The sequence below is a fragment of the Oncorhynchus masou genome, chromosome 9, assembly GCF_036934945.1.
Source record: "Oncorhynchus masou masou isolate Uvic2021 chromosome 9, UVic_Omas_1.1, whole genome shotgun sequence".
Taxonomy (NCBI): Eukaryota; Metazoa; Chordata; class Actinopteri; order Salmoniformes; family Salmonidae; genus Oncorhynchus; species Oncorhynchus masou.
Genome location: NC_088220.1, coordinates 7,601,964 through 7,621,823, shown reverse-complemented (window position 1 = coordinate 7,621,823; position 19,860 = coordinate 7,601,964). Strand labels below are relative to the sequence as shown.

The window sequence follows — 19,860 nt, the reverse complement described above, 5'->3', positions numbered from 1 at the left end:
ATTTTTGTTGTCAGGGCTAAAATTCACAAATCTGCTGCTAGACTAAAAAAAGAAAAATGAAAAACATAAACACAAACACCTCCTCTTCAGTCAGCACTGATATAACCCTTAATTAAAACAGCATTTAAATGATGTTGTCTTATGTCGCTGTTATAAAGGCTTTATGAATGCAGACGTACTGGGGTCTACAGTGAAGTGTTACCACCTGTTATAATCAGTGTTATTTAAAAGACCTCTGACCTCTTGAGTCCAGTACTCAGCTAGCTCTTTCAATGGAACCATTCTCATCGGCTTGAACTGGTGTTCTGTTGGGTCCATAATGGAACTCACCATTCCCCTTATTATTATTGAACCCACTGTGTTCTGTTAGGTCCATAATGGAACTCACCATTCTCATCGGCTTGAACTGGTGTTCTGTTGGGTCCATAATGGAACTCACCATTCTCCTTATTATTATTGAACCCACTGTGTTCTGTTAGGTCCATAATGGAACTCACCATTCTCATCGGCTTGAACTGGTGTTCTGTTGGGTCCATAATGGAACTCACCATTCTCCTTATTATTATTGAACCAACTGTGTTCTGTTGGGTCCATAATGGAACTCACCATTCTGATCTTATTATTGAACCACTGTGTTCTGTTAGGTCCATAATGTAACTCACCATTCTCATCTTATTATTGAACCACTGTGTTCTGTTAGGTCCATAATGGAACTCACCATTCTCATCTTATTATTGAACCCACTGTGTTCTGTTAGGTCCATAATGGAACTCACCATTCTCATCGGCTTGAACTGGTGTTCTGTTAGGTCCATAATGGAACTCACCATTCTCATCTTATTATTGAACCCACTGTGTTCTGTTAGGTCCATAATGGAACTCACCATTCTCATCTTATTATTGAACCACTGTGTTCTGTTAGGTCCATAATGGACCTCACCATTCTCATCTTATTATTGAACCCACTGTGTTCTGTTAGGTCCATAATGGAACTCACCATTCTCATCGGCTTGAACTGGTGTTCTGTTAGGTCCATAATGGAACTCACCATTCTCATCTTATTATTGAACCCACTGTGTTCTGTTAGGTCCATAATGGAACTCACCATTCTCATCTTATTATTGAACCCACTGTGTTCTGTTAGGTCCATAATGGAACTCACCATTCTCATCGGCTTGAACTGGTGTTCTGTTAGGTCCATAATGGAACTCACCATTCTCATCTTATTATTGAACCCACTGTGTTCTGTTAGGTCCATAATAGAACTCACCATTCTCATCGGCTTGAACTGGTGTTCTGTTAGGTCCATAATGGAACTCATCATTCTCATCTTATTATTGAACCCACTGTGTTCTGTTAGGTCCATAATGGAACTCACCATTCTCATCTTATTATTGAACCCACTGTGTTCTGTTAGGTCCATAATGGAACTCACCATTCTCATCGGCTTGAACTGGTGTTCTGTTAGGTCCATAATGGAACTCACCATTCTCATCGGCTTGAACTGGTGTTCTGTTAGGTCCATAATGGAACTCACCATTCTCATCTTATTATTGAACCCACTGTGTTCTGTTAGGTCCATAATGGAACTCACCATTCTCATCTTATTATTGAACCCACTGTGTTCTGTTAGGTCCATAATGGAACTCACCATTCTCATCGGCTTGAACTGGTGTTCTGTTAGGTCCATAATGTAACTCACCATTCTCATCTTATTATTGAACCCGCTGTGTTCTGTTAGGTCCATAATGTAACTCACCATTCTCATCTTATTATTGAACCCGCTGTGTTCTGTTAGGTCCATAATGTAACTCACCATTCTCATCTTATTATTGAACCCACTGTGTTCTGTTAGGTCCATAATGGAACTCACCATTCTCATCTTATTATTGAACCCGCTGTGTTCTGTTAGGTCCATAATGGAACTCACCATTCTCATCTTATTATTGAACCCACTGTGTTCTTTTAGGTCCATAATGGAACTCAAGACTCACTCCAGCCTTAAAGTAGCTATTGCTTCTTTGTCTCTCTGTCTCCCACTTTCACGGTGCCAAAGACAAATCTGCCTGGTGTTTAGTTTGTGCTTTCGACTTAAAAACAGGAACTTAAAAAAAAAACAACAGGAAATATGACATTGGAAAACTAAATCTGTGTCTTAAATGGCACCCTATTCCCTACATTGTGCATCATTTTCTTTTTTTACATTCAAAAGTAGTGCACTATATAGGGAATAGGGTGCCATTTGGGACAAGTCCTAAATACCTTGCTATGTGGTGAGAGGTTGATCCACCGGCATCAGGATGGTGGTGTCATCGGTTAGTACGGTTAGTTCCCAATATCTTCACTACTACGTTTCATTTGATGAAAAAAATAAAGCATCCGTTGGTTTTCAGTAAGTTAACCGTTTTAGGATCTAAAAGTATTACATCATGCTAGTTCAGTGGTTTTTCAGCTACACACTACTTATGTTTTCTCTGCATAATAAATATACTATTGATTGTCTTGATCAGACCCACTACGTATTCAATCCCTGAATATTAAATCAGAGGAAAATCATTAAAAAATCATAGTCCACACCACCAAAGCCATAAACAACAACAAAAAAGCCCAAATAAATAATAAGTATTTGATGATGCAATGCTTTACTTTTTTGTTAATGATGATGTCATAGACCTACAAGGTCTTCTCTGTGGAATCTTAACCATATCCGGTGAAATGTTTTGTGATTTTCTTGAATAGAAATCTGATGGTTTCTATGAGATATAGGATATCGGGATGGTAACTGGTAGACAAATTACAGATTTACATTGTCTTGGGACTTTATACAAATCAGCGGCCAATAACAACACACCCCTTTTGGAATAGGTAAACCTCGACCAAGGATTGGATGTAAGGTGAGGGGGGTGGAGCTCCGCGGTGACTGTGAGGAATTCTATAGGTCAGGAGTCAAGAATTACCTCATGGTAACCTGGAAGTGAACCAGTGAGGAATTCTATAGGTCAGGAGTCAAGAATTACCTCATGGTAACCTGGAAGTGAACCAGTGAGGAATTCTATAGGCCAGGAGTCAAGAAATACCTCATGGTAACCTGGAAGTGAACCAGTGAGGAATTCTATAGGCCAGGAGTCAAGAATTACCTCATGGTAACCTGGAAGTGAACCAGTGAGGAATTCTATAGGCCAGGAGTCAAGAATTACCTCATGGTAACCTGGAAGTGAACCAGTGAAGGGCAGTGAAGTGGGATCCTATAACGCAGCATGCTTTTATCACAGCAAAACAGAAGTAAACAAAACATGAAGTGTGAATTAATCACAGAGGAAATACACAGCATGCTATGACATCAAAACCGATAGCAAATCGAATGTTATAACCCTCTCTTCCCTCCCTGAATATTCAACTTTCGTATTAAAAAAAAAAAAAAAAACAGTTTTGTTAATTTCACGTTGTTAAAAATCGCACAAACGTCATTATCTTAACCCATTTCTATAGAAGATAAATCCACTATGTTATCTAGAGCAAGAACAACCATGTTCAAATACACGTTCTGTCTTTTTTTAAACACTGAGGAAATAAAGACCAATCCAAAAAGTGTCCCATGAATACATTGAGATTGAGAAGAAAAGAAAAGCAGACCAACTTATTATTCATAAATAATTAACATGTTTTCCTCAAATCAATCATGATCAATAAAGTTTCTTATAATACAAGACTAGTAGTCACATAATGCAAGTCAAGCTTCTGTGTTGATTTGTAAATATAATAAACAACAACACACATCCTCACACTGAGACAAGTAGTAGGTAATGTAACAAACCATCCATGAAGAGAAAATAGGAAAGCTGGGTAAAAGGAGGAAGTTGGAAGCTGAGGAGAAGAAAGATTCAACCCCATTGGCCCACAAACCCAGGAAGCAAGTGAGTCGAGCCCAGCCCAGTTCAGAGTCCAGTCCAAGCCCTTGTCGGTCTCCGGGACTGGGAGTCACCCCAGTCCCGGACTCAGTGACAGCCCTTCATACCCGACACGTAGGGTGAATCCTGCTGACGACACAGGGTCGTCATCCCCTCCTGGTGTTCCTCAGGGCAGTCCACAAAGTCCGGCACAGGAAGCCCCGACAGGATCATCACTGACTTGTTCCAGATCATGAAGGTGGGCGCCACGGGGAGCAGGAAGCTGACCTCGAAGGTGTGCAGGTGCTGGGAGTTCATGGCATCGTAGAAGGACAGGGAGTTGTTGTCGTAGTCCAGAAGGACTCCCAGACGTCTGAGCTGGTGGCTGGCCTCCACCAGCATCTCCTTGCCATTGTGACGCACCATGAAGTTGTTGTTGCAGCGAGACAACACCCAGGAGGAGGAGTTCTTACCACTCCACTCGTTCTTAGGGGCTGACTTGTAAGCCACGCCCACAGCGTACCTGTCAGAGGGGATTACAGAGCGTCAGCTACGGACAACAACAAAAAACAATCGCATTTTATCAACGTCAATTTGAATCCACAGAGGCACCATGATGAGGTCGTGAGGCCCATTGTGAGGCCCATTGTGAGGACCATTTTGTTTTTTAGTATCTGTGACCAACAGTCATATTCCCAGTCATGTGAAATCTATAGATTAGGGCCTTGTGAATATATTTACATGGACTGATTTCCTTATATGAACTGTAACTTAGTAAAATATATGCTGCGTTTCTATATTTTATTCAGTTAACATATTTTTTTATCGATAAAGCTTATTCCACCACTATGTGGGATCGATGGGAGGAAAACGAAGTGTTTCTGCATGAAGCCGTGTGGCAACGAACAGTGTACATACAGTATTATCAATATCCCAACTCACCAGGTGGAGGCGCCCAGCAGCACCTCCCAGTAGTGACAGCCGCTGTCCATGAAGACGGATCCCGCTGCTCCGTACGACCCCGTGCTGCTGAAGCGTTCTGGAGTGTGGCTCTTCTTCAGGGAGCTCTCATCTTTCTCCATGGTCAGGCAGTCGTTGGACAGACGCAGCTTCTTGTGGGCCGTCTTCGGGTCAAGCTTAAAAGGCTGACCTGGAGGAGAGGTGGAGGAGAAGACAGAGAGGTGGAGGGGGGAGACGTTGAGCTTCACAGAGGTTCTCTACGTCTAGCAGACAGTAGCATTTGACATCAGCAGCAGAAGAAAGACAGGCAGGACAAGTGTCTCAGATGAACATCAGAAATAGGATATGGTGAATGATACTGGGGGGTTTATGACAGGGAACATCATATTAACATCTTATAACAACATGCCCATGGAACATTTTCATTTGAGAAAGTGGGAAAACGGAAAGAAAGAGAGAATTGGGGGTGAAGTGGGTTAGTACAGGAATACATTGACAAAAGGAGCATCTTTCCCTGCCTATGTGTAGGACACTTGGAGGTTGTCCTTGGTCCTGAATGACCTGACATTTAACTCTGGACACCTCCAATCTCCCTTTCCTCCATCCCTGCTTCTCCTCCTCATCTTCCACGGCTTTTAATGAGCAACAATGAAGTTCCCTCCATCCGCTCCCCTCCTCCTCCTCTCTCTCTCCTCCTGCCGGCCCCAATAATCTCCCTTCCGACTGAGTGTTACTGCACACGGATATGAGACGGTTTGGCTGTGTGCTTCTGAAAAGCCAATTACATGAATAGCATGCTTTGATCTGCTTATCTCGGCGAACGCAGCCATTTTCAAACACACACACGGGCTCTGTCACAGGTTTCCTGGGGACTGGTCCTGAGACCAGGCTGGCTGAGTGAGGAGAGGAGAGGAGAGGGGACAGAAGCTGCTCCACGGGCAACAGAGGTACAAAAAACGCACACACAGGCGTGTTACACACCGACGTGGAAAACAACAAACCAGAAACAGTCATCACAAACACACGCACGCCATCCCTCTCATTACCAGTGTGTTCCAACACTTACAGAGCTGTCAATCAAAGGGCTGTGACAGACAAAAGCCAAGGTGTAACTTAATGTCATCACTACCTCTTTACAGGGTTCCATCCTGTTTCCACGGAGACCGGGTGTGCAACACAAAATGCCAATGCACTATATAATATATAGAATAGGGTGTCATTTGGAACACAGAGAGAGATGTCAGAGAGGACAGAGGTGTCATTTGGGACACAGGTAGAGAGATGTCAGAGAGGACAGAGGTGTCATTTGGGACACAGAGAGAGAGATGTCAGAGAGGACAGAGGTGTCATTTGGGACACAGGTAGAGAGATGTCAGAGAGGACAGAGGTGTCATTTGGGACACAGAGAGAGAGATGTCAGAGAGGACAGAGGTGTCATTTGGGACACAAAGAGAGAGATGTCAGAGAGGACAGAGGTGTCATTTGGGACACAGAGAGATGTCAGAGAGGACAGAGGTGTCATTTGGGACACAGAGAGATGTCAGAGAGGACAGAGGTGTCATTTGGGACACAAAGAGAGAGATGTCAGAGAGGACAGAGGTGTCATTTGGGACACAGAGAGATGTCAGAGAGGACAGAGGTGTCATTTGGGACACAGAGAGAGATGTCAGAGAGGACAGAGGTGTCATTTGGGACACAAAGAGAGAGATGTCAGAGAGGACAGAGGTGTCATTTGGGACACAAAGAGAGAGATGTCAGAGAGGACAGAGGTGTCATTTGGGACACAGAGAGAGATGTCAGTTAGGACAGAGGTGTCATTTGGGACACAGAGAGAGAGATGTCAGAGAGGACAGAGGTGTCATTTGGGACACAAAGAGAGAGATGTCAGAGAGGACAGAGGTGTCATTTGGGACACAAAGAGAGAGATGTCAGAGAGGACAGAGGTGTCATTTGGGACACAAAGAGAGAGATGTCAGAGAGGACAGAGGTGTCATTTGGGACACAGAGGAGATGTCAGAGGACAGAGGTGTCATTTGGGACACAAAGAGAGAGATGTCAGAGAGGACAGAGGTGTCATTTGGGACACAGAGAGATGTCAGAGAGGACAGAGGTGTCATTTGGGACACAAAGAGAGAGATGTCAGAGAGGACAGAGGTGTCATTTGGGACACAAAGAGAGAGATGTCAGAGAGGACAGAGGTGTCATTTGGGACAGAGAGAGAGAGATGTCAGAGAGGACAGAGGTGTCATTTGGGACACAGAGAGATGTCAGAGGACAGAGGTGTCATTTGGGACACAAAGAGAGAGATGTCAGAGAGGACAGAGGTGTCATTTGGGACACAGGGAGATGTCAGAGAGGACAGAGGTGTCATTTGGGACACAAAGAGAGAGATGTCAGAGAGGACAGAGGTGTCATTTGGGACACAGAGAGAGAGAGATGTCAGAGAGGACAGAGGTGTCATTTGGGACACAGAGAGAGAGAGATGTCAGAGAGGACAGAGGTGTCATTTGGGACACAAAGAGAGAGATGTCAGAGAGGACAGAGGTGTCATTTGGGACACAAAGAGAGATGTCAGAGAGGACAGAGGTGTCATTTGGGACACAGAGAGAGATGTCAGAGGTGTCATTTGGGACACAGAGAGAGATGTCAGAGGACAGAGGTGTCAGTTGGGACACAGAGAGAGATGTCAGAGGTGTCATTTGGGACACAGAGAGAGATGTCAGAGGACAGAGGTGTCAGTTGGGACACAGAGAGAGATGTCAGAGGTGTCATTTGGGACACAGAGAGAGAGAGATGTTAGAGAGGACAGAGGTGTCATTTGGGACACAGATAGATGTCAGAGAGGACAGAGGTGTCATTTGGGACACAGAGAGAGATGTCAGAGAGGACAGAGGTGTCATTTGGGACACAGAGAGAGAGATGTCAGAGAGGACAGAGGTGTCATTTGGGACACAGAGAGAGATGTCAGAGAGGACAGAGGTGTCAGTCCATAGTTGAAGGGCTTCCCTCTGTGGGATAAATAATACAACGATTTGAGGGAACACACATGGGACTTTTTCACAACTGGAATTAGACATTTCATCTTTCCTACAATATTTTATAAATGACAAGACGTGTAATTCACTGATGCTCGCCGGTCTATTAGTGTCTGTGTATTGTTGAGGCACTGAGGAGTTGGAAATGAAAGCCGGAGCAATGTGTTTCTGTGTACTCGTTCTGGTTGTGTATCTAAAGCGCTGTAGCTATCAGAGGAAGGGAAATGATTGAAAAATGCATTTCAAAAGCACAAACACACACACTTTATGAGTGCAGTGTTGGGGATTATGCACTGGACTAAACCTGTCAGAGGCAAGGAGAGGGAGTCTGGCTGACACTATCACGCTCCCTGCAACAGGAGAGAGAGAGAGAGAGAGAGAGACCTGGACTAGATGACAGCTCTACCCTCAGGACACACAGACAGAGAGGTGGACAGATGGCATGGAGGAGAAGGAGGAGAAGGAGGAGAAGGAGGAGATCGGGAGGGCAATGAGATGATGTGTCATGGTTGTAGGCTGAGGGTCAGAGAGACAAGCAGAAAGCACAAGGACACTGCCACAGAGAACAAGGCCTACCAGACCAGGAGAAGTCCTCAGCATCCCTCAACACCCACCAACATCATCATTCTGCATCCCTCCTCCTCCTACCTACATATCCTTCATCCTCCTCCCTATATATCCCTCATCCTCCCTATATTTCCTTCCTCCTCTTCCTCCTCCATATAAATCCCTCCTCCTCGTCCCTATATATCCCTCCTCCTCCACATCCTCCTCCTCCATATATCCCTCCTCCTCCCTATATATTCTTCCTCCTCCTCCTCCTCCCTATATATCCCTCCTCCTCCTCCCTATATATCCCTCCTCCGTATATATCCCTCCTCCTCCTCCTCCTCCTCCTCCTCCCTATATATCCCCCCTCCTCCTCCTCCTCCTCCCTATATATCCCTCCTCCTCCTCCCTATATATCCCTCCTCCTCCTCCTCCTCCCTATATATCCCCCCTCCTCTTCCTCCTCCTCCCTATATATCCCTTCTTCCTATATATCCCCCCTCCTCCTCCTCCCTATATATCCCTCCTCCTCCTCCTCCCTATATATCCCTCCTCCTCCTCCTCCCTATATATCCCTCCTCCTCCTCCCTATATATCCCTCCTCCTCCTCCCTATATATCCCTCCTCCTCCTCCTCCCTATATATCCCTCTTCCTCCTTCTCCCTATATATCCCTCCTCCTCCCTATATATCCCCCCCTCCTCCCTATATATCCCCCCCCTCCCTATATATCCCTCCTCCTCCTCCCTATATGTCCCTCGTCCTCCTCCTTATATATCCCTCCTCCTCCTCCCTATATATCCCTCCTCCTCCCTATATATCCCTCACCCCCTCCCTATATGTCCCTCCTCCTCCTCCCTATATATCCCTCCTCCTCCCTATATGTCCCTCCTCCTCCCTATATATCCCTCCTCCTCCCTATATGTCCCTCCTTCTCCTCCCTATATATCCCTCCTCCTCCCTATATATCCCTCACCTCCTCCCTATATGTCACTCCTCCTCCTCCCTATATATCCCTCCTCCTCCCTATATATCCCTCACCTCCTCCCTATATGTCCCTCCTCCTCCTCCCTATATATCCCTCCTCCTCCCTATATGTCCCTCCTCCTCCCTATATATCCCTCCTCCTCCCTATATATCCCTCCTTCTCCTCCCTATATATCCCTCCTCCTCCTCCTCCTCCCTGTATATCCCTCCTCATCCTCCCTATATATCCCTCTTCCTCCTCAATAAATATCCCTCCTCCATCCTCCTGATGTCTCCCCCTCCCAATGTATATCTCTCCACCTCCCTATATATCCCTCCTCCTCCTCCTCCCTATATATCCCTCTTCCTCCTTCTCCCTATATATCCCTCCTCCTCCCTATATATCCCCCCTCCTCCCTATATATCCCCCCTCCCTATATATCCCTCCTCCTCCTCCCTATATGTCCCTCGTCCTCCTCCTTATATATCCCTCCTCCTCCTCCCCTATATATCCCTCCTCCTCCCTATATATCCCTCACCTCCTCCCTATATGTCCCTCCTCCTCCTCCCTATATATCCCTCCTCCTCCCTATATGTCCCTCCTCCTCCCTATATATCCCTCCTCCTCCCTATATGTCCCTCCTTCTCCTCCCTATATATCCCTCCTCCTCCCTATATATCCCTCACCTCCTCCCTATATGTCCCTCCTCCTCCTCCCTATATATCCCTCCTCCTCCCTATATATCCCTCACCTCCTCCCTATATGTCCCTCCTCCTCCTCCCTATATATCCCTCCTCCTCCCTATATGTCCCTCCTCCTCCCTATATATCCCTCCTCCTCCCTATATATCCCTCCTTCTCCTCCCTATATATCCCTCCTCTTCCTCCTCCTCCCTATATGTCCCTCCTCCTCCCTATATATCCCTCCCCCTCCCAATGTATATCTCTCCACCTCCCTATATATCCCTCCTCTTCCTCCTCCTCCCTATATATCCCACCTCCTCCTCATCCCTATATATATCCCTCTTCCTCCTCCTCCCTATATGTCCCTCCTCCCTATATATCCCTCCTCCTCCTCCCTATATATCCCTCCTCCTCCTCCCTATATATCCCTCCTCCTCCTCCCTATATATCCCTCCTCCTCCTCCCTATATATCCCTCCTCCTCCTCCCTATATATCCCTACTCCGTATATATCCCTCCTCCTCCTCCTCGTCCTCCCTATATATCCCCCCTCCTCCTCCTCCTCCTCCTCCCTATATATCCCTCCTCCTCCTCCCTATATATCCCCCCTCCTCTTCCTCCTCCTCCCTATATATCCCTCCTTCCTATATATCCCCCCTCCTCCTCCTCCTCCTCCCTATATATCCCTCCTCCTCCTCCTCCCTATATATCCCTCCTCCTCCTCCTCCCTATATATCCCTCCTCCTCCTCCCTATATATCCCTCCTCCTCCTCCCTATATATCCCTCCTCCTCCTCCTCCCTATATATCCCTCTTCCTCCTTCTCCCTATATATCCCTCCTCCTCCCTATATATCCCCCCTCCTCCCTATATATCCCCCCTCCCTATATATCCCTCCTCCTCCTCCCTATATGTCCCTCGTCCTCCTCCTTATATATCCCTCCTCCTCCTCCCTATATATCCCTCCTCCTCCCTATATATCCCTCACCTCCTCCCTATATGTCCCTCCTCCTCCTCCCTATATATCCCTCCTCCTCCCTATATGTCCCTCCTCCTCCCTATATATCCCTCCTCCTCCCTATATATCCCTCCTTCTCCTCACTATATATCCCTCCTCCTCCTCCTCCTCCTCCCTGTATATCCCTCCTCATCCTCCCTATATATCCCTCTTCCTCCTCAATAAATATCCCTCCTCCATCCTCCTGATGTCTCCCCCTCCCAATGTATATCTCTCCACCTCCCTATATATCCCTCCTCTTCCTCCTCCTCCCTATATGTCCCTCCTCCTCCCTATATATCCCTCCCCCTCCCAATGTATATCTCTCCACCTCCCTATATATCCCTCCTCTTCCTCCTCCTCCCTATATATCCCACCTCCTCCTCATCCCTATATATATCCCTCTTCCTCCTCCTCCCTATATGTCCCTCCTCCTCCCTATATATCCCTCCTCCTCCTCCCTATATATCCCTCCTCCTCCTCCCTATATATCCCTCCTCCTCCTCCCTATATATCCCTCCTCCTCCTCCCTATATGTCCCTCCTCCTCCTCCCTATATATCCCCCCTCCTCCTCCTCCTCCTCCCTATATATCCTTCCTCCTCCTCCTCCCATTATATACCTCCTCCCTATATATCCCTCCTCCTCCTCCCTATATATCCCTCCTCCTCCTCCCATTATATACCTCCTCCCTATATATCCCTCCTCCTCCTCCTCCCTATATATCCCTCTTCCTCCTTCTCCCTATATATCCCTCCTCCTCCCTATATATCCCCCTCCTCCCTATATATCCCTCCTCCTCCTCCCTATATATCCCTCCTCCTCCTCCTCCCTATATATCCCTCTTCCTCCTTCTCCCTATATATCCCCCCTCCTCCCTATATATCCCCCCTCCTCCCTATATATCCCTCCTCCTCCTCCCTATATGTCCCTCCTCCTCCTTCCTATATGTCCCTCCTCCTTCTCCCTATATGTCCCTCGTCCTCCTCCTTATATATCCCTCCTCCTCCTCCCTATATATCCCTCCTCCTCCCTATATATCCCTCACCTCCTCCCTATATGTCCCTCCTCCTCCTCCCTATATATCCCTCCTCCTCCCTATATGTCCCTCCTCCTCCCTATATATCCCTCCTCCTCCCTATATATCCCTCCTTCTCCTCCCTATATATCCCTCCTCCTCCTCCTCCTCCTCCCTGTATATCCCTCCTCATCCTCCCTATATATCCCTCTTCCTCCTCAATAAATATCCCTCCTCCATCCTCCTGATGTCTCCCCCTCCCAATGTATATCTCTCCACCTCCCTATATATCCCTCCTCTTCCTCCTCCTCCCTATATATCCCTCCTTCTCCTCCCTATATATCCCTCCTTCTCCTCCCTATATATCCCTCCTCCTCCTCTACCTCCTCCCTGTATATCCCTCCTCATCCTCCCTATATATCCCTCTTCCTCCTCAATAAATATCCCTCCTCCATCCTCCTGATGTCTCCCCCTCCCAATGTATATCTCTCCACCTCCCTATATGTCCCTCCTCTTCCTCCTCCTCCCTATATATCCCTCCTCCTCCCTATATATCCCTCCCCCTCCCAATGTATATCTCTCCACCTCCCTATATATCCCTCCTCTTCCTCCTCCTCCCTATATATCCCACCTCCTCCTCATCCCTATATATATCCCTCTTCCTCCTCCTCCCTATATGTCCCTCCTCCTCCCTATATATTCCTCCTCCTCCTCCCTATATATCCCTCCTCCTCCTCCCTATATATCCCTCCTCCTCCTCCCTATATATCCCTCCTCCTCCTCCCTATATATCCCTCATCCTCCTCCCTATATATCCCTCCTCCTCCTCCCTATATATCCCTCCTCCTCCTCCCTATATAATCCTCCTCCTCCCTATATATCCCTCCTCCTCCTCAATAAATATCCCTCCTCCATCCTCCCGATGTCTCCCCCTCCCAATGTATATCTCTCCACCTCCCTATATATCCCTCCTCTTCCTCCTCCTCCCTATATATCCTTCCCCCTCCCTATATATCCCCCCTCCTCCTCCCTATATATATCCCTCTTCCTCCTCCTCCCTATATATCCCCCCTCCCTATATATCCCTCCTCCTCCCTATATGTCCCTCCTCCTCCTCCTCCCTATATATCCCTCCTCCTCCCTATATATCCCTCCCCTTCCCTATATATCCCCCCTCCTCCTCCTCCCTATATTTCCCTCCTCTTCCTCCTTCTCCCTATATATCCTTCCCCCTCCCTATATATCCCCCCTCCTCCTTCTCCCTATATATCCCTCCTCTTCCTCCTCCTCCCTATATATCCTTCCCCCTCCCTATATATCCCCCCTCCTCCTCCTCCCTATATATATCCCTCTTCCTCCTCCTCCCTATATATCCCCCCCTCGCTATATATCCCTCCTCCTCCTCCCTATATGTCCCTCCTCCTCCTTTTCCCTATATATCCCTCCTCCTCCTCCCTATATATCCCTCCTCCTCCTCCCTATATGTCCCTCCTCCTCCCTATATATCCCTCCTCCTCCTCCCTATATATCCCTCCTCCTGCTCAATAAATATCCCTCCTCTATCCTCCCGATGTCTCCCCCTCCCAATGTATATCTCTCCACCTCCCTATATATCCCTCCTCTTCCTCCTCCTCCCTATATATCCCTCCCCCTCCCTATATCCTCCCTCCTCCTCCTCCCTATAAATATCCCTATTCCTCCTCCTCCCTATATGTCCCTCCTCCTCCTCCCTATATATCCCTCCTCCTCCTCCCTATATATCCCTACTCCTCCAACCCTATATATCCCTCCTCCTCCCTATATATCCCTCCTCCTCCTCCCTATATATCCCTCCCCCTCCCTATATCCTCCCTCCTCCTCCTCCCTATAAATATCCCTCTTCCTCCTCCTCCCTATATATCCCTCCTCCTCCTCAATAATTATCCCTCCTCCATCCTCCTGTTGTCTCCCCCTCCCAATGTATATCTCTCCACCTCCCTATATATCCCTCCTTTTCCTCCTCCTCCCTATATATCCTTCCCCCTCCCTATATATCCCCCCTCCTCCTCCTCCCTATATATATCCCTCTTCCTCCTCCTCCCTATATATCCCCCCTCCCTATATATCCCTCCTCCTCCTTTCCCCTATATATCCCTCCTCCTCCTCCCTATATATCCCTCCTCCTCCTCCCTATAAGTCCCTCCTCCTCCCTATATATCCCTCCTCCTCCTCCCTATATATCCCTCCTCCTCCTCCCTATATATCCCTCCTCATCCTCCCTATATATCCCTCCTCATCCTCCCTATATATCCCTCCTCCTCCTCACTATATATCCCTCCTCTTCCTCCTCCTCCCTATATATCCCTCCCCCTCCCTATATCCTCCCTCCTCCTCCTCCCTATAAATATCCCTCTTCCTCCTCCTCCCTATATGTCCCTCCTCCTCCTCCCTATATATCCCTCCTCCTCCTCCCTATATATCCCTACTCCTCCAACCCTATATATCCCTCCTCCTCCCTATATATCCCTCCTCCTCCTCCCTATATATCCCTCCCCCTCCCTATATCCTCCCTCCTCCTCCTCCCTATAAATATCCCTCTTCCTCCTCCTCCCTATATATCCCTCCTCCTCCTCAATAATTATCCCTCATCCATCCTCCTGTTGTCTCCCCCTCCCAATGTATATCTCTCCACCTCCCTATATATCCCTCCTTTTCCTCCTCCTCCCTATATATCCTTCCCCCTCCCTATATATCCCCCCTCCTCCTCCTCCCTATATATATCCCTCTTCCTCCTCCTCCCTATATATCCCCCCTCCCTATATATCCCTCCTCCTCCTTTCCCCTATATATCCCTCCTCCTCCTCCCTATATATCCCTCCTCCTCCTTTCCCCTATATATCCCTCCTCCTCCTTTCCCCTATATATCCCTCCTCCTCCTCCCTATATATCCCTCCTCCTCCTCCCTATATGTCCCTCCTCCTCCCTATATATCCCTCCTCCTCCTCCCTATATATCCCTCCTCCTCCTCCCTATATATCCCTCCTCATCCTCCAATATATATCCCTCCTCATCCTCCCTATATATCCCTCCTCCTCCTCCCTATATGTCCCTCCTCCTCCCTATATATCCCTCCTCCTCCTCCCTATATATCCCTCCCCCTCCCTATATATCCCCCTCCTCCTCCCTATATATATCCCTCTTCCTCCTCCTCCCTATATATCCCCCCTCCCTATATATCCCTCCTCCTCCCTATATGTCCCTCCTCCTCCTCCTCCCTATATATCCCTCCTCCTCCCTATATATCCCTCCTCCTCCTCCCTATATATCCCTCCTCCTCCTCCCTATATATCCCTCCTCATCCTCCAATATATATCCCTCCTCATCCTCCCTATATATCCCTCCTCCTCCTCCCTATATGTCCCTCCTCCTCCCTATATATCCCTCCTCCTCCTCCCTATATATCCCTCCCCCTCCCTATATATCCCCCCTCCTCCTCCCTATATATATCCCTCTTCCTCCTCCTCCCTATATATCCCCCCTCCCTATATATCCCTCCTCCTCCCTATATGTCCCTCCCCCTCCTCCTCCCTATATATCCCTCCTCCTCCTCCCTATATATCCCTCACCCTCCCTATATATCCCCCCTCCTCCTCCCTATATATATCCCTCTTCCTCCTCCTCCCTATATATCCCCCCTCCCTATATATCCCCCTCCTCCCTATATATCCCTCCTCCTCCCTATATATCCCTCCCCCTCCCAATGTATATCTCTCCTCCTCCCTATATATCCCTCCCCTTCCCTATATATCCCCCCTCCTCCTCCTCCTCCCTATATTTCCCTCCTCTTCCTCCTTCTCCCTATATATCCCCCCTCCTCCTTCTCCCTATATATCCCTCCTCTTCCTCCTCCTCCCTATATATCCTTCCCCCTCCCTATATATCCCCCCTACTCCTCCTCCCTATATATATCCCTCTTCCTCCTCCTCCCTATATATCCCCCCCTCCCTATATATCCCTCCTCCTCCTCCCTATATGTCCCTCCTCCTCCTTTTCCCTATATATCCCTCCTCCTCCTCCCTATATATCCCTCCTCCTCCTCCCTATATGTCCCTCCTCCTCCCTATATATCCCTCCTCCTCCTCCCTATATATCCCTCCTCCTGCTCAATAAATATCCCTCCTCTATCCTCCCGATGTCTCCCCCTCCCAATGTATATCTCTCCACCTCCCTATATATCCCTCCTCTTCCTCCTCCTCCCTATATATCCCTCCCCCTCCCTATATCCTCCCTCCTCCTCCTCCCTATAAATATCCCTATTCCTCCTCCTCCCTATATGTCCCTCCTCCCCCTCCCTATATATCCCTCCTCCTCCTCCCTATATATCCCTACTCCTCCAACCCTATATATCCCTCCTCCTCCCTATATATCCCTCCTCCTCCTCCCTATATATCCCTCCTCCTCCTCCCTATATATCCCTACTCCTCCAACCCTATATATCCCTCCTCCTCCCTATATATCCCTCCTCCTCCTCCCTATATATCCCTCCCCCTCCCTATATCCTCCCTCCTCCTCCTCCCTATAAATATCCCTCTTCCTCCTCCTCCCTATATATCCCTCCTCCTCCTCAATAATTATCCCTCCTCCATCCTCCTGTTGTCTCCCCCTCCCAATGTATATCTCTCCACCTCCCTATATATCCCTCCTCTTCCTCCTCCTCCCTATATGTCCCTCCTTTTCCTCCTCCTCCCTATATGTCCCTCCTTTTCCTCCTCCTCCCTATATATCCTTCCCCCTCCCTATATCCCCCCTCCTCCTCCTCCCTATATATATCCCTCTTCCTCCTCCTCCCTATATATCCCTCTTCCTCCTCCTCCCTATATATCCCCCCTCCCTATATATCCCTCCTCCTCCTTTCCCCTATATATCCCTCCTCCTCCCTATATATCCCTCCTCCTCCTCCCTATAAGTCCCTCCTCCTCCCTATATATCCCTCCTCCTCCTCCCTATATATCCCTCCTCCTCCTCCCTATATATCCCTCCTCATCCTCCCTTTATATCCCTCCTCATCCTCCCTATATATCCCTCCTCATCCTCCCTATATATCCCTCCTCCTCCTCACTATATATCCCTCCTCTTCCTCCTCCTCCCTATATATCCCTCCCCCTCCCTATATATTCCCTCCTCCTCCTCCCTATAAATATCCCTCTTCCTCCTCCTCCCTATATGTCCCTCCTCCTCCTCCCTATATATCCCTCCTCCTCCTCCCTATATATCCCTACTCCTCCAACCCTATATATCCCTCCTCCTCCCTATATATCCCTCCTCCTCCTCCCTATATATCCCTCCCCCTCACTATATCCTCCCTCCTCCTCCTCCCTATAAATATCCCTCTTCCTCCTCCTCCCTATATATCCCTCCTCCTCCTCAATAATTATCCCTCCTCCATCCTCCTGTTGTCTCCCCCTCCCAATGTATATCTCTCCACCTCCCTATATATCCCTCCTTTTCCTCCTCCTCCCTATATATCCTTCCCCCTCCCTATATATCCTTCCCCCTCCTCCTCCTCCCTATATATATCCCTCTTCCTCCTCCTCCCTATATATCCCCCTCCCTATATATCCCTCCTCCTCCTTTCCCCTATATATCCCTCCTCCTCCTCCCTATATATCCCTCCTCCTCCTCCCTATATATCCCTCCTCCTCCTTTCCCCTATATATCCCTCCTCCTCCTTTCCCCTATATATCCCTCCTCCTCCTCCCTATATATCCCTCCTCCTCCTCCCTATATATCCCTCCCCCTCCCTATATATCCCTCCTCCTCCTCCCTATATGTCCCTCCTCCTCCTCCTCCCTATATATCCCTCCTCCTCCCTATATATCCCTCCTCCTCCTCCCTATATGTCCCTCCTCCTCCTCCTCCCTATATATCCCTCCTCCTCCCTATATGTCCCTCCTCCTCCTCCCTATATATCCCTCCTCCTCCCTATATGTCCCTCCTCCTCCTCCATATATATCCCTCCTCCTCTTCCCTATATATCCTTCCTCCTCCTCCCTATATTTCCCTCCTCCTCCTCCTCCTCCCTATATATCCCTCCTCCTCCCTATATGTCCCTACTCCTCCAACCCTATATATCCCTCCTCCTCCCTATATATCCCTCCTCCTCCTCCCTATATATCCCTCCTCCTCCCTATATGTCCCTCCTCCTCCTCCCTATATATCCCTCCTCCTCCTCCCTATATATCCCTCCTCCTCCTCCCTATATATCCCTCCTCCTCCCTATATATCCCTCCTCCTCCCTGTATATCCCCCTCCCTATATGTCTCTCCTCCTCCTCCCTATATATCCTCCACCCTATATGTCCCTCCTCCTCCTCCCTATATATCCCTCCTCCTCCTCCCTATATACTCCTCCCTATATGTCCTTCCTCCTCCTCCCTATATATCCCCCTCCTCCTCCCTATATATCCCCCTCCTCCTCCCTATATATCCCTCCTCCTCCCTATATGTCCCTACTCCTCCAACCCTATATATCCCTCCTCCTCCCTATATATCCCTCCTCCTACTCCCTATATATCCCTCCTCCTTCCTATATGTCCCTCCTCCTCCTCCCTATATATCCCTCCTCCTCCTCCCTATATATCCCTCCTCCTCCCTATATATCCCTCCTCCTCCCTATATATCCCCCTCCCTATATGTCTCTCCTCCTCCTCCCTATATATCCTCCACCCTATATGTCCCTCCTCCTCCTCCCTATATATCCCTCCTCCTCCTCCCTATATACTCCTCCCTATATGTCCTTCCTCCTCCTCCCTATATATCCCTCCTCCTCCTCCCTATATATCCCCCCTCCTCCTCCCTATATATCCCTCCTCCTCCCTATATATGCTCCTCCCTATATGTCTCTCCTCCTCCTCCCTATATATCCCTCCTCCTCCTCCCCATATATCCCTCCTCCTCCCTATATGTCCCTCCTCCTCCTCCCTATATATCCTCCTCCCTATATGTCCCTCCTCCTCCTCCCTATATGTCCCTCCTCCTCCTCCCTATATGTCCCTCCTCCTCCTCCCTATGTATCCCTCCTTCTCATCCTCCCTATATATCCTCCTCCCTATATGTCCCTCCTCCTCCTCCCTATATATCCCTCCTCCTCCTCCTCCCTATATATCCCTCCTCCTCCTCCCTATATGTCCCTCCTCCTCCTCCCTATATATCCCTCCTCCTCCTCCCTATATATCCTCCTCCCTATATGTCCCTCCTCCTCCTCCCTATATATCCATCTTCCTTCTCCATCCTCCCTACACCAGTGTTATTCATTGATGAACCCTTTTTCTACTGAGAATGGTGATGAATGTCCGAGCCTGTCAATGTGAAGTCACAGCCTTTATAAGTACATCAAGTGATTCTATGTATGTCTAATTGTCTTAAATGATTACCTGGTAATAGTGTAGATAACAGCCCGTCCTTGGTACAGTATACCCATCCAGAGTACAGTGCTCATGTTCCAATTTATTTCTCGTGGAAGGAGTTTGGGGACTAACATTTTACATGTCACTGTTATTTGTGAAACGTGTTTCAGCAACCCTGAAATGTGACAAGCTAAAGCTAAAATCTCTAAGCCGCTTCTTGCCCAGCCGTCTGAAAAATATGACAACAACCCCCCCAAAAAAATCCTCCCATCTTACTGCTGAGGCTTTGACTAAAACCTATCCTGTGGTACTTAAAGGCTTCTCAACGGCTGCTCGCTGTATGCTTGAGGAGGGGGACCAACCAAACACCATGATTGTTGTGACC

General features: G+C 48.2%; 1 pseudogene; it reads right to left on the bottom strand.

Annotated features, from left to right (window-relative positions):
• Positions 1-3,411: 3,411 nt before the first annotated feature.
• Positions 3,412-19,860, bottom strand: part of LOC135545461 (probable E3 ubiquitin-protein ligase MID2) — a 190,919-nt pseudogene continuing 174,470 nt past the window's right edge.